General features: G+C 42.8%; 1 protein-coding gene and 1 long non-coding RNA gene across 11 annotated transcripts in view; one reads left to right on the forward strand and one right to left on the reverse strand.

The window, feature by feature from the left end:
• Positions 1-6861, forward strand: part of LOC148150479 (uncharacterized) — a 70591-nt gene extending 63730 nt beyond the window's left edge. Inside the window, exon 4 of the long non-coding RNA XR_015757040.1 lies at positions 6656-6861. This is a non-coding gene — a long non-coding RNA (uncharacterized LOC148150479). The remainder of the gene's footprint in view (positions 1-6655) is intronic.
• Positions 1-12804, reverse strand: part of adgrb1a (adhesion G protein-coupled receptor B1a) — a 568355-nt gene that overhangs the window by 400506 nt on the left and 155045 nt on the right. The gene's annotated exons all lie outside the window — the stretch shown is intronic.

The raw sequence follows: 12804 nt of genomic DNA on the forward strand, positions 1-12804 counted from the left end.
GGACAGTGTTAAATCTCTTAATGGATTAAAAACACGTGAGGCTCATTTAAATATTCACTAAAATCTATTCTGACAAAGCACCTCACGGGGATGATGGTAAGGAGTGTTAAATTTGATATTGGTGGCCATGAACTTACAAGTTCAAAAGTCAATTTGGTTTTGCTCACCTTATCCTTATTGAGCGAATCCTACTAGAAAGTGGAAATGCATGGGATTTATTCAATGATGGAACTGTACTCAGTTGCAAGCTCCGTATTGTATAACAGTTCCTGAATCCTCAGAGTCTACAGTCACACAGCAAGCACAAGACTTTGAGTCAGATGCTGGTGCAGAAAGACAATTTCCGTTTTAGTTTCAGATCTTGACTTGGCGCCTACAGGTAACAGAACTCTGAAGGGCACCATTAGCATTGGTTGCTGGAAAGGGACAAATTGTTAATCTGTTTCCTTCTCTCAGTTAAACATTGAAGGATTTGCTGCGCACTCGCAACATTGACAAGACGTGATTTTAAATATTCAAAACTTTTAATTATGTATTTTTATTTCCGTTAAACACAGGTGCACCTGAGCTGTTGCTTAGAAACAGTAGAAATGGCTTGACATCTGAAGGAGGCAACACTGCCAGGTTATTGTCGGATAATAACATTCACGCTATCAGCACACCCGCAGACTGAACTTTATACCTCACATCACTTTTGAAACAATTTCTAAATTTTAATTCACTACACATTTAAATCATCTTGCACCTGATCACTGTGCCTGCAAACTAATGCAAATAACATCTCATTCAGTGAAAGCACTGAGGGGCACTTTCAGTCATGATGAACGCAACAGGTGAAATGTTTGGTACAACATTGTTCTGAATGGTAGCAATAAAAACTTCAAATTTAGTGGAACCAAGCAGGATAGTTTGATAGTGATGACAAGAATGATAGGCAATGAGCTGGAAAGATCTCAGTGTTGCAGATTATCTCAAATAAAATGCCTGAATGCATTAGCAACAATTGCAAGCTCACCTAATAGGTTATGAGCACCCCCTGCTGTCTGGACTAGACCTTACATTCATCAAATAGTGATGAATTGTAATTGTCTGCAATTCTGCAGCTCATAAACATCCTCCCTGACCATGGATTTCTTGGACATTGATTTTACTTGGAGTAAATCTGTCATTGTCATAAGCAATTGAAACTCCACTGTTAACCATGAAACATGGCAAGCTGGAAGTAATTACACTTCAACTACAGTGCCAAAACAGGCTTTTCAGCCCACTGGTCGATATTGGTGTTTGTACTCCATACAATCCTTCTCTTTTCTATGTCCATTCAACACCATCAGTATACCTAATTCTTCTCTGCCTTCTGTTTTTATTAAATTCTTTCAAGGGATGTGGCTGTCGATAGCAATGTCGACATTTATTGCCCATTCTGAATGCCCTCAACCAAGTGTTGGTGAGCCATCTTTGAATCGTCTGCAGTCCAAGGGTGTAAATACATCCAAAGTGATGTTAAGGAGGGAGTTTCTGCACTTTGAATCAATTACAGTGAAGAATTAATGATGAAGTTTCATGTCCTGATGGTGTGTGAACTTAAGGGGAATTTGCAACTGCAGATTGTGCCTCCACTGGTAAGATCAGGTCGAAAGAGTGGAACAGACAGGTTTCATTGAACATAACGACAGGAAAGAAAGATTTGTGTGTGCTGATGGAAAAGCACAGCAGGTCAGGCAGCATCCGAGGAGCAGGAAAATCGACATTTTGGGCAAAAGCGCCTCATCATTCCAGCACCACTCTAATCTAGACTCTGATCTCCAGCATCTGGAGTCCTCATTTTCGCCTAGAGGAAAGAAAGATCCAACCTTGGACTCTATGTACTCACACCCTTGCTCCATCTTGTTCTCATCTCATCTTTTCAAAGTTCCTTTCTTACATGTTCAGTAGCTATTCTGACAATGAATGTATGGATAATCCTTTATAAATGTTAATAAATGTGAAGTCATCCATTTTGGGAGGAGTATCAGTAAAAAAGACTGTTATTTGAATGGTGAAAGGTTGCAGCATGCTGTTATGCAGAGGGAGTCCTTATGCATGAATCACAGTAGGTTGTTCTGCAGGTACAACAGGCTATTAGGAAGGAAAATGGAATTTTGTCCTTTGTTGCAAAAGGGATTGAGTTTAAAAGCAGGGAGGTTACGTTGCACTATATAGGGTGCTGGTGAGGCCACACCTGCAGTACTGCGTGCAATTTTGGTCTCCTTACTTGAGGTGGAGGCACGATACAGGGTGCAGAGGAGGTTGACTAAATTGATTCTGGAATTGAGTGGGTTGGCTTATGAGGAGAGACTGAGTAGACCTGGGATTCATTAGAATTTAGAAGAATATGGGGGCATCGTATAGGAACATATAAAATTGTGAAGGGAATAGATAGACGTAGAGAAAATTTTTCCACTGGCAGATGAAACTAGGACAAGAGTGCATAGTCTCAAAATTAGGGGGAGCAGATTTCGGATTGAATTGAGAAGGAACTTCTTCACCCAGAGGATTGTGACTCTATGGAATTCCCTGCCCAGTGAAGTAATTGACACTACTTCAGTAAATGTTTTTAAAGCGAAGATAGATTTTTTTTTTAAAACAATGAAGGAATTGAGGGTTATGATGAGAGGGTGGGTAAGTGGAGCTGAGGGCACAAAAAGATCAGCCATGATCTTATTGAATGGCGGAGTAGGCTCGAAGGGGCAGATTGCCTACTCCTAGTTTTTATGTTCTTATGTTCTTTACTCCATCTCTTTTCCATAGTTGGTAGAGGACACCATTTACAAGCTGCTATTGAAGGAGGATCGGTAAGCTGTTGCAATATGTCTCGGAACTGGTACACACTACATCCATGGAGGGAGAGCATGGTATAAAGTTGGGGACAGAGTGCCAATCATGCAGACTGCTCCATTAAGTAAGGAGTATTCCATCATTCCTGATTTCTGCCTAGTGGATTATGGATAGGTTTTGGGACTTCAGAAGGTAAAATATCGGCTGCAGAATCCCCAAGTTCTGACTTGCACATTTACTTGAATTATTTATGTACTGCTCCAATTAAATTGCTGGTCACTCAATGACCCTGCAGCTTGTCAAGTCCTTTCTTAAAATCTAAATACAGCATGTTCTATTTATCCACAGCAAACGTTAACTCCTTAAAGAACTCCAATACATTGTGGTTAATATAGATTCTCAAATTTTAACTTTCATCCTCTGATTGTTATGCCTTAGACTTTCCCTCAGCTAAAATGTTTTTTAAAAAGGACAAATACTGACCCAAAATCACACTTGACCACATATTTCAGCAAGTCAAGAGTCCAATGTGGAATAAGCGAGGCTACCTGCATGGAAATTAACATTTTATTTAAAGACATTGAAACCAGAAATCAGAGTCAGCATCAATAAATTTGTGTCTTTTGTTTTAATTGACACTTGTACAATTAGTGCACATATTAGACATCAAAAGTTGCATGCAACTGTTCAGCTTGGAAAATATGTAAGTTTTTGGTATTGCTTCATGAGATGTGAATGTTGCTGGCTAAGTCAGCATTTATTGCCCATTTGTCCAGAGGGCAGTTTTAGATCTGGAGTCACATTTGGGCCAGACCAGGTATGGATGGCAGATCTTCCAAAATTTGATTTCTTACCCCGCTATTTAATTTAAACCCCTCTCTATTGACCTAGATATGCAGCACTGATTCCAGCATGGTTCTCGTGTTGACTGTCCCAAAGGTACAGATGCCACTTTCCCCAGTACTGGTATTAGTGTTCCACAAACTGGAAGCCACCTCCACCTGCACTCATGTTTGACCTATGCGTTCATTTCTCTAATCTTATTGACCCCATTGTCAATTTGCATGTGAGTTAGGCATTAATCCAGAGACGATAGCTGTTGAGGTTTTGCTTCCTAATTCTGGAAGAGCAGAGACACAGAGAGAAAATGATTAATATTTTTTAAAAAATGATAAATTGACAGCATCAGGAAGGGATAGAGAGTAAAAATATAAGAATAAAGCAAAAGTTAAGGCACAAAAATAATAAAAGGGCAAAATGAAAGATTCTCCATTTCAATGCAAAAGACAGCAGAAATAAAACAAATGAACTGATAATGCAAATGTGGTACCTAGCTCCTCATACTTAATCCCTTTCTTTGTTGTGCCTCTGCTGTTGATGCCTCTATAAGCCATGAGAACAAGATCCTCTTCCCCCCAAAGTAAGTTCCTCTCCAATTCTGGACAGTTGTCCTAAACCATGGATTAGCACTTGAAGAGTCACAGTTACAGAGCTACAGGTGAAGAATTGGGAAGTGGGATCAGGCTATGTAATATATTCAGCCAGCACACATGGTGGACTGGATGGCTATCTTCTATGCTGTAATGTTTTCCTATGTTTCTGTGTGAATCATGTAAAATTGGCCTTAAATGAAATTCTCTGTAACTTTCCTTTCCATAATTACTACTTGCATTGTTAAAGCACATTTAGCAAAGTTAAATTTCCCAAGACACTTAACATGACCAATATCAACAAAAATACTTTTGTCAGATGTCAGAACAATGGCAAACATACTTTGGCTCTGTCTTCAAAAAGTATAACATTCCAAAATTGCAGAGGAACATAACGTACTGTGAGATGGAGGAACTGAAGGAAATCAGTGGTAGTAAGGAAATACTGTTGGGGAAATTGCTGGGATTAAAGGCCGATAAATCCCCAGGGCCCAATAATCTACATCCTATATTAAAGAAGTGGCCCTAGAAATAGTGGACACATTGGTTGTCACCTTACAACATCCTACAAATTGTTGAACAATTCCTATGAATTAGAAGGTAGCTAATGTAACCCTTCTCTTTAATAAAGATGGTAGACTGAAAACAAGGAATTACAGGTGGTAAACCTAGCATCAATAGTAGGAAAATGCAACAGTTTGTTCTCAAAGATTTAATAGCTGAACATTTCGAAAACAGTGTCCAGATTGGACAGAATCAGCATGGATTTATGAAAGGGAAATCATCCTTGACAAATGTAAGTTTTCAAGTATGTAACTAATCAAGCTGATAAGGGGGAGCCAATGGATGTGGATTACTTGGATTTTCAGAAGGCTTTTCACAAGGTCCACATAGGGATTTGCATGTAAATTTGAAGCACATGGGATTGAAGGCAGTGTACTGACATGGATACAAAACTTATTCACAGTCAGGAAACAAAGAGAAGGAATAAATTACTCTTTACTGAGTGACACGCAATGGCTTGGAGACTACCACAGGGATCAATGGCTGGTATCTAACTATTCACATTATAGATGCTAATGATTTAGTTGACGGAACTAAATGCAATATCTCTAAAGTTGAGGGAGTGGGAAAATGCATGCAGAAGTGCTATGTGGATAAACGTGAGGTAGCAAAAACAGGAAGGTCTATTTTTATTTGAATGACATAGGAAGGGGGGTTGCATCAAGACATCAGGTGCTGAATGAAAGCATGCGGGTACAGCAAGTGTTGAATAAACAAATGGCAGGTTAGTTTTCATAGCGAAAGGATTCGAGTACAGGAGCTGGAATGTCTTGCTGCAATTATACATGGCTTTGGCAAGAACACATCTTGAGTATTGTGTGGGGTCTTGGACTTATTATTGAAAGAAGGATGTTTTTGCTATGGAGGGAGTTCAACAAAGGTTTATCAAACTGATTCCTGAGATGGCAGGACTAATGTATAAAGATAGACTGGATGGGTTAGAACTGTATTCATTGGAGCTCAGAAGACTGAAGGGCTATCTCATTGAAATCTCTAAAATTCTTAAGGACTATGCATGGTAAATGTAGAAAGGATGTTACCAATTACTGGGGAGCCCAGAGCCAGTGTTCCCTCTAAGCTGCAGGCACGCACTTCAAGGTTCTGTGTTGGCATCAGCATGCCAATTGCAGCATTGGCCTCCAGTTCCAGAAGTTGCTATGGAGGCCCTCACAATCGTCAAGAAATTGAGAAGGAATGCTGTTCATAATTTAAGGAGATGGGGTAGGCCATTTAAGGCTGAGATGAGGAGAAATTTCTTCAGCCAAACAGTATGAACTTGCAGGATTCTTTGTCACAGATTGAAGGTGCACCTCAAAAACTAAGGGAGATGCAATGAAGGAACTACAAAGTTTCTAGTCACAGATGAAAGCATGGGCATTAATGGGGGATAAATTAAAATCAGAAACATACAAGAGATTGGAATCGAAGAAACAAAGAGATCTCAAAGGCTTTTAAGGTCTGAAGGAGGCTATCAGGAGTGAAACCAGAGGGAAATTGATGTGAAAAAGTGGAAACTTAAAAAACTAAAATGTTGCTCAATCACTGAAGTACAGTAACAGCAGAAGTGATGGATGAATAAGATTTTGCTAAGATACAGAGAGCAGTAAGGAGATAAGTAGTCACAGAGGGTGCAACATGGAAGTCCTAATAGGAGATCATTGGAACTCAAGTCTCGAAGTTGAGGTTTTGGTAGCGTATTAGCCAAGGTAGACTCATAATCAAATCATGTCAACGAGGTGAAAGTAGACAATACTGGCTGTGGTGCAGCAATGGCAATCACAAAGTTGACTTAAATGAGTAAAATCTTGAAGGATCTTAACTGATGGGTATGATTTCTCTTATAGGAGAATCATGAACGAGTGGTCACTATTTAAAACTCAGGGGTTGCCCATTTAAAACAGAGATAAAGGAAATTCAGCACAGATTCTCGGGTGCAAGGTGAATCCAGCACGGCCTCCTGGACTCAAGGAGCACAGATTCCCAGCCTCAATGTGAATCCAGCACAGACTGCCAGCCTCGAGGTGAATCCAGCCCAGCCTCCCAGCCTCGAGGTGAATCCAGCCCAGACTCCCAGCCTCGAGGTGAATCCAGCCCAGATTCCCAGCCTCAATGTGAATCCAGCACAGACTCCCGACCTCGAGGTGAATCCAGCCCAGACTCCTGACCTCGAGGTGAATCCAGCTCAGACTCCCAGCCTCGAGGTGAATCCAGCCCAGACTCCCAACTCAAGGTGAATCCAGCCCAGACTCCCGACCTTGAGTTGAATCCAGCTCAGACTCCCAGCCTCGAGGTGAATCCAGCCCAGACTCCCGACCTCGAGGTGAATCCAGCCCAGACTCCCGACCTCAAGGTGAATCCAACACAAACCCCCACCTTCGAATGAATCCAGCACAGACTCCCGGCCTCAAAGTGAAGCCAGCACAGACACCTGGTTGTGGCTGAATCCAGCACAGACTCATGGTCTCGATATGAATCCAGCATGGACTCCCAGCCTCGAGGTGAATCCAGCGCAGACCACCATCTTCGAAAGAATCCAGCACAGACTCTCGGCCTCGAGGTGAAGCCTACATAGACTCCCGTCCTCAAGAGATACCAGCGCAGACTTCTGCCCTCGAGGCGAAGCCCACCCGGCATGGACTGCAGGCCAACACATCTTCTCTGCTTGGAAGAGCTGTAATTCTGAACTTTTTATTCCTTTATTTTTCTAATTTATTCCTAAGAATCTGTACCTAGATATCTTTTGTACCAATGTAAGTGGCGACTTTTAAACTTTTCCCTGCACTCGTGAGTAAATGTGACAATAAATCGGATTCTAATTCTCATTCTAATCTTCCTCAGAGACCCATGAGTCTTTGGAACTCTCTTCCAAAAAAGTTGGTGGAAGTAGTGTCGTTGATGTTTTTTTTAAGTCAGAGATAAATAGATAAGGGGGTGAAAGGTTATCAGGAGTAAGAAAGAATGTAGATTTAAGTTTAAAATCAGACAAGCCATGATTTTATTGAATGGCAAAACAGGCTCAAGCAGCTGCATGACCCACTCCTGCTCCTGATTTGTATGTTCTGTTTGTAAGTGACAATCTTACTCAGCTGATACCAGTTCCCAAAGGTGAAGAAGGAACAGCAAGAACAACAAGAGAAACATTTCCCCTTGATGGAGTGATCAATAACCAGGGGGCATAGATTAAGGTAAAGCATGAAGGTTTAGCAGAGGTGTGAGGAAAACCTTTTTCACCAGAGGGTGGTGGGAATCTGGGACTCACTCCCGAGATGGGTGGTAGAGACAGAAATCCTCATAGCATTTAAGAAGTATTTAGATTTGCACTTGCAATCCCAAGGCATATAAGGTTATGGTCCATGTGCTGGGAAATAGGATTAAAATAGTTAGGTAGTTGTCGTTGACGATATGGACAACAGTTTCCAATACTTAATTGGCAAAAGAATTATATGTTTTGCATTCAAGGAAGTGATTTTGGACAGTACAAGGGATGTCACGTTGATTAAAAAAAAACAAAGTGGGCTAATGTTAGAAGCTGAAAATGTGTTGCTGGAAAAGCGCAGCAGGTCAGGCAGCATCCAGGGAACAGGAGAATCGACGTTTCGAGCATAAGCCCTTCTTCAGGAATGAGGACAGTTTGTCCAGCAGGCTAAGATAAAAGGTAGGGAGGAGGGACTTGGGGGAGGGGCATCGGAAATGTGATAGGTGGAAAGAGGTCAAGGTGAGGGTGATAGGTCAGACTGGGGTGGGGGCGGAGAGGTCAGGAAGAAGATTGCAGGTTAGGAAGGCGGTGCTGAATTCGATGGATTTGACTGAGACAAGGTGGGGGGAGGGGAAATGAGGAAACTGGTGAAATCCAAGTTCATCCCTTGTGGTTGGAGGGTTCCTAGGCGGAAGATGAAGCACTTTTCCTCCAACCGTCGTTTTGTTGTGGTCTGGCGATGGAGGAGTCCAAAGACCTGCATATCCAAGGTGGAGTGGGAGGGGGAGTTGAAATGTTGAGCCACAGGGTGGTTGGTTGGTTGGTCCGGGTGTCCCAGAGGTGTTCTCTGAAACGCTCCGCAAGTAGGCGGCCTGTCTCCCCAATATAGAGGAGGCCACATCGGGTGCAGCGGATGCAATAGATGATGTGTGTGGAGGTGCAGGTGATTCTGTGGCGGATATGGAAGTTTCCTTTGGGGCCTTGGAGGGAAGTGAGAGGCCCCACACCTCCCCCCTCACCTCCCTCCAAGGCCCCAAAGGAAACTTCCATATCCGCCACAGATTCACCTGCACCTCCTCACACATCATCTATTGCATCCTCTGCACCCGATGTGGCCTCCTCTATATTGGGGAGACAGGCCAGCTACTTGCGGAGCATTTCAGAGAACACCTCAGGGACACCCGGACCAACCAACCCAACCACCCTGTGGCTCAACACTTCAACTCCCTCTCCCACTCCACCAAGGATATGCAGGTCTTTAGACTCCTCCATCGCCAGACCACAACAACACGACGGTTGGAGGAAGAGCGCCTCATCTTCCGCCTAGGAACCCTCCAACCACAAGGGATGAACTCGGATTTCACCAGTTTCCTCATTTCCCCTCCCCCCCACCTTGTCTCAGTCAAATCCATCGAATTCAGCACCGCCTTCCGAACCTGCAATCTTCTTCCTGACCTCTCCGCCCCCACCCCACTCTGACCTATCACCCTCACCTTGACCTCTTTCCACCTATCACATTTCCGACGCCCCTCCCCCAAGTCCCTCCTCCCTACCTTTTATCTTAGCCTGCTGGACAAACTTTCCTCATTCCTGAAGAAGGGCTTATGCCCGAAACGTCGATTCTCCTGTTCCCTGGATGCTGCCTGACCTGCTGCGCTTGTCCAGCAACACATTTTCAGCTCTGGTCTCCAGCATCTGCAGACCTCACTTTCTCCCTAATGTTAGAAGTTTGCAAACAACAGAAGTAACAGCCTGAAAGTGGAGTAAAGCAATTGCAGAGATTTCCCTGGCTCTGGTTATATAGATAAGAATGCTACTAAGTGGAGACTTGGTACACTATGGCCTGCTCTTTCAAAAGCTGTAGACAGATTGAGAAAAACTGTAATGTGCTTATATTCCAGCATAACCTGACTCCCATCAGCAACTTAAAACAACATATATTTACCTCACGTATTGGAATGTTCCCAGTCCTTAAATGGCATGGGAAATAGGGAGAAATTTGGGAGAATGTGGGGAGAATGGAAAAAACAAGATTCTCGACATTGAGAAAACAAAGTCCGATTTTCCCCTTGAGTTTCCATGGCTACATACAAATCCCACTTACAAGTGGTGAGGACCTTATTTCCATGTATTTGTATATCATCATTAGCTAAGCTCGCCCCGTTTCTATGCAGTTGAGAAATTAGATGGCACCACTTTCTGATGGAAATCTGAGCTGGTGGATGAAGCAGGCTAATTTTTTTTCCCGGGCCTCCATGTTCACCTTCATTCAGCAAACTCTTACACGGGCAAATTCCTTGGGCAGCAGCCACCTGTACCCTCCGTTCACGGATGTCACCGTTGGCAAAACACCAGCCTCACTGCATCAACATGGCTGAGCTTTGACTAAATTCAAAAGACACATCAAGCACTTCAACAAAACTCTGGCAGTCACCGATACCTTACATCGCAATGCTCCTGCCATGTCACGGTGTGTGCAGGGAAACAGGCCCATCCCATGTATCTGCACAGGATGCACAAAAGAACATCTTTCTTAGTGCTCACTCACATTCAGCTTACTAAGAGCCATAGAGGTCTACACCACAGAAAGAGGCCCTTCAGCCCCATTGTGTGCATGCTAGTCAAAAACAAACAATGAACTATTGCAATCCCATTTTCTTGCAAATGGCCCACAACTTTGAATATATTGACATCACAAGCACATCTAAATACTTCTCGAATGTTATGAGGGCTTCTCCTTCTACCACCTTTACAGACAGTGAGCTTCAAATTATGCCACCCTCTTCATGAGAAAATATTTTCTCACATCTCTTAATTTAAATCTATGTCCTCTAGTCACTCATCCCGCCATCAAGGGTAAAAGGTTTCTTTCTGTCAAACCCATTATCTCTGCCTCTCAAAAGTTTATGAATTTCAATCATTCTCCCTCCCGAATCTCATCTGCTTTCCAGAGTCTTACTGCTTATCATGAAATCCCTTGCCTTATTTGTCCCACCCAAGTGCATCACATCACATTTATCGAAATGTCTCTTAGGTACTCATAGCATCTCTGCCTTGTTATTTAGTGGAGACAAAAAACATAAGGATATAAGAAATAGGAGCAGGTATATGCCATTTGGCCCATTGAGCATGCTCCACTATTCAATAAAATCATGGCTGATCATTTTGTAGACTCAGCTCCACTTACCTACCCACTCACCATAACCCTTAATTTCTTTACTGTTCAAAAATCTATCTATCTTTATCTTAGAGAAAGGCAGGCAGCTAAATCTGGTGGCCAGCACCATAAGACAAGCAGATGGAAATCCTGCTGAATGGCACTGTGCTACTTCAATGTTATACCCGCAGTATATGCCAGCAGCTCATGTGGTAAACATATTGCATACAATTCACTCTAACAGCCATGTCTGAAAGTCCAAGAAGAGTACGGGAGGACTGTTGTCAGTCAGGCGGCTCCAGCACACATCATGGGCATTGTCCAGTGGTTGGCCATGGTCAGTCCTTAAGGCTTGGGCAGCAAATGTCCAGAAAGGTTATTAGAAGGCAGTCAGTGTTATGTTGAGAAAAGTGGAAAATTCAATGGTGTGGATTGCAGTCCTTATGTTGGGATGGAGGGGGTCATTATGACCGGGGAAGGAGGGCAACTACAAATATAAAGGTAAGATCTAATAAAATATAAAAGAGCATATGGGATGCAAAAATGACTAGAAGAGCCATTAGTCATGGTTCAGGAGCAGGAAAGGTGGTGAGGTGTCCCCAGTAATTGACTAGGAGGCACTGGTGTCATGAAGCATAGTAGTTTGGGAGGAATAGGTGGATGAGTGAAAAACTGCTACCTAACTATACCTGTTTGAAATCATTTCTCCATGCTGTATAAACTACTGGGACCGGTGGACCACTAGCCTTGGTGATAGATGCATGCAAAGGCAGAATTACAGTGCGTGTCAGATAGTGGAGAGAAGATGCCTGTACTTGCCCTTGCAGAGTGTAGAATGTCATTGACCTTCTCCTGACCAGGATATTACACTGACCCAAGTGCCTTTCTCAGTCCAAGATGGCATTGTCTGGTACTATGGCCTCCTTTGGCAGTCTGGAAGAATAAAAGTTGCTCTCTTCTCCACCCCTCTGTTCACCAAGACCTTCAGGTCTTTGCTCACGAACCAAGGTGTACACTTCCCTTTCTCAGCCACTCCGATTATAATGACAGTGGAGCAGTAGATTTTGAATGATGGCATTTGAAATGGGGTGCAGCTGGGGTACAATGTGGAAGGTCCCATCAGCAGCAAGCACTTTTATTTCTGTGATTATACAATTCAACAAGAAGGGCGGATCACTGATGTGGTGGTGAGTAGGGGAAGATTATATAAGAAACATTGCCAAGACCAAAGGAGCAGGACCTTCCATGAAACTCTCTGCCAAATATGGGAAAATTCAACACTCCTTCTCTCCCTTTCTCTCAAAATTCCTTCACAACAAGACAGGTCTTGAAGAAACAAACAGACTTAAAATATAAAAGGAAGATACACTCCTCAGCTGAGAAAATAGGATCCTCACCATATTTTTTAAAACTTTATCCACGAGATTTCTTTTTACTGTCTATCCCTATCTCCCCTTGAGAAAATGGTGGTGAGCTGCTTTCTTGAACTGCTGCAATCCACATGCCCTCTACACACTTTTCTTTTCAAAGCTGTTTCAATAGACTGGAAGCCTTGAGCCTGACAGAGTGTGTTTCAGCCCAGGAAATAAAACAATTGTGAAAGCTTTATAAAAGCTTAAAATGTAAAAGCTTAGTTTGAT

The sequence above is a fragment of the Chiloscyllium plagiosum genome, unplaced genomic scaffold, assembly GCF_037043375.1.
Source record: "Chiloscyllium plagiosum isolate Xiang-an unplaced genomic scaffold, Cpla_swu_hap1 HiC_scaffold_4, whole genome shotgun sequence".
In the NCBI taxonomy this organism is placed as follows: domain Eukaryota; kingdom Metazoa; phylum Chordata; class Chondrichthyes; order Orectolobiformes; family Hemiscylliidae; genus Chiloscyllium; species Chiloscyllium plagiosum.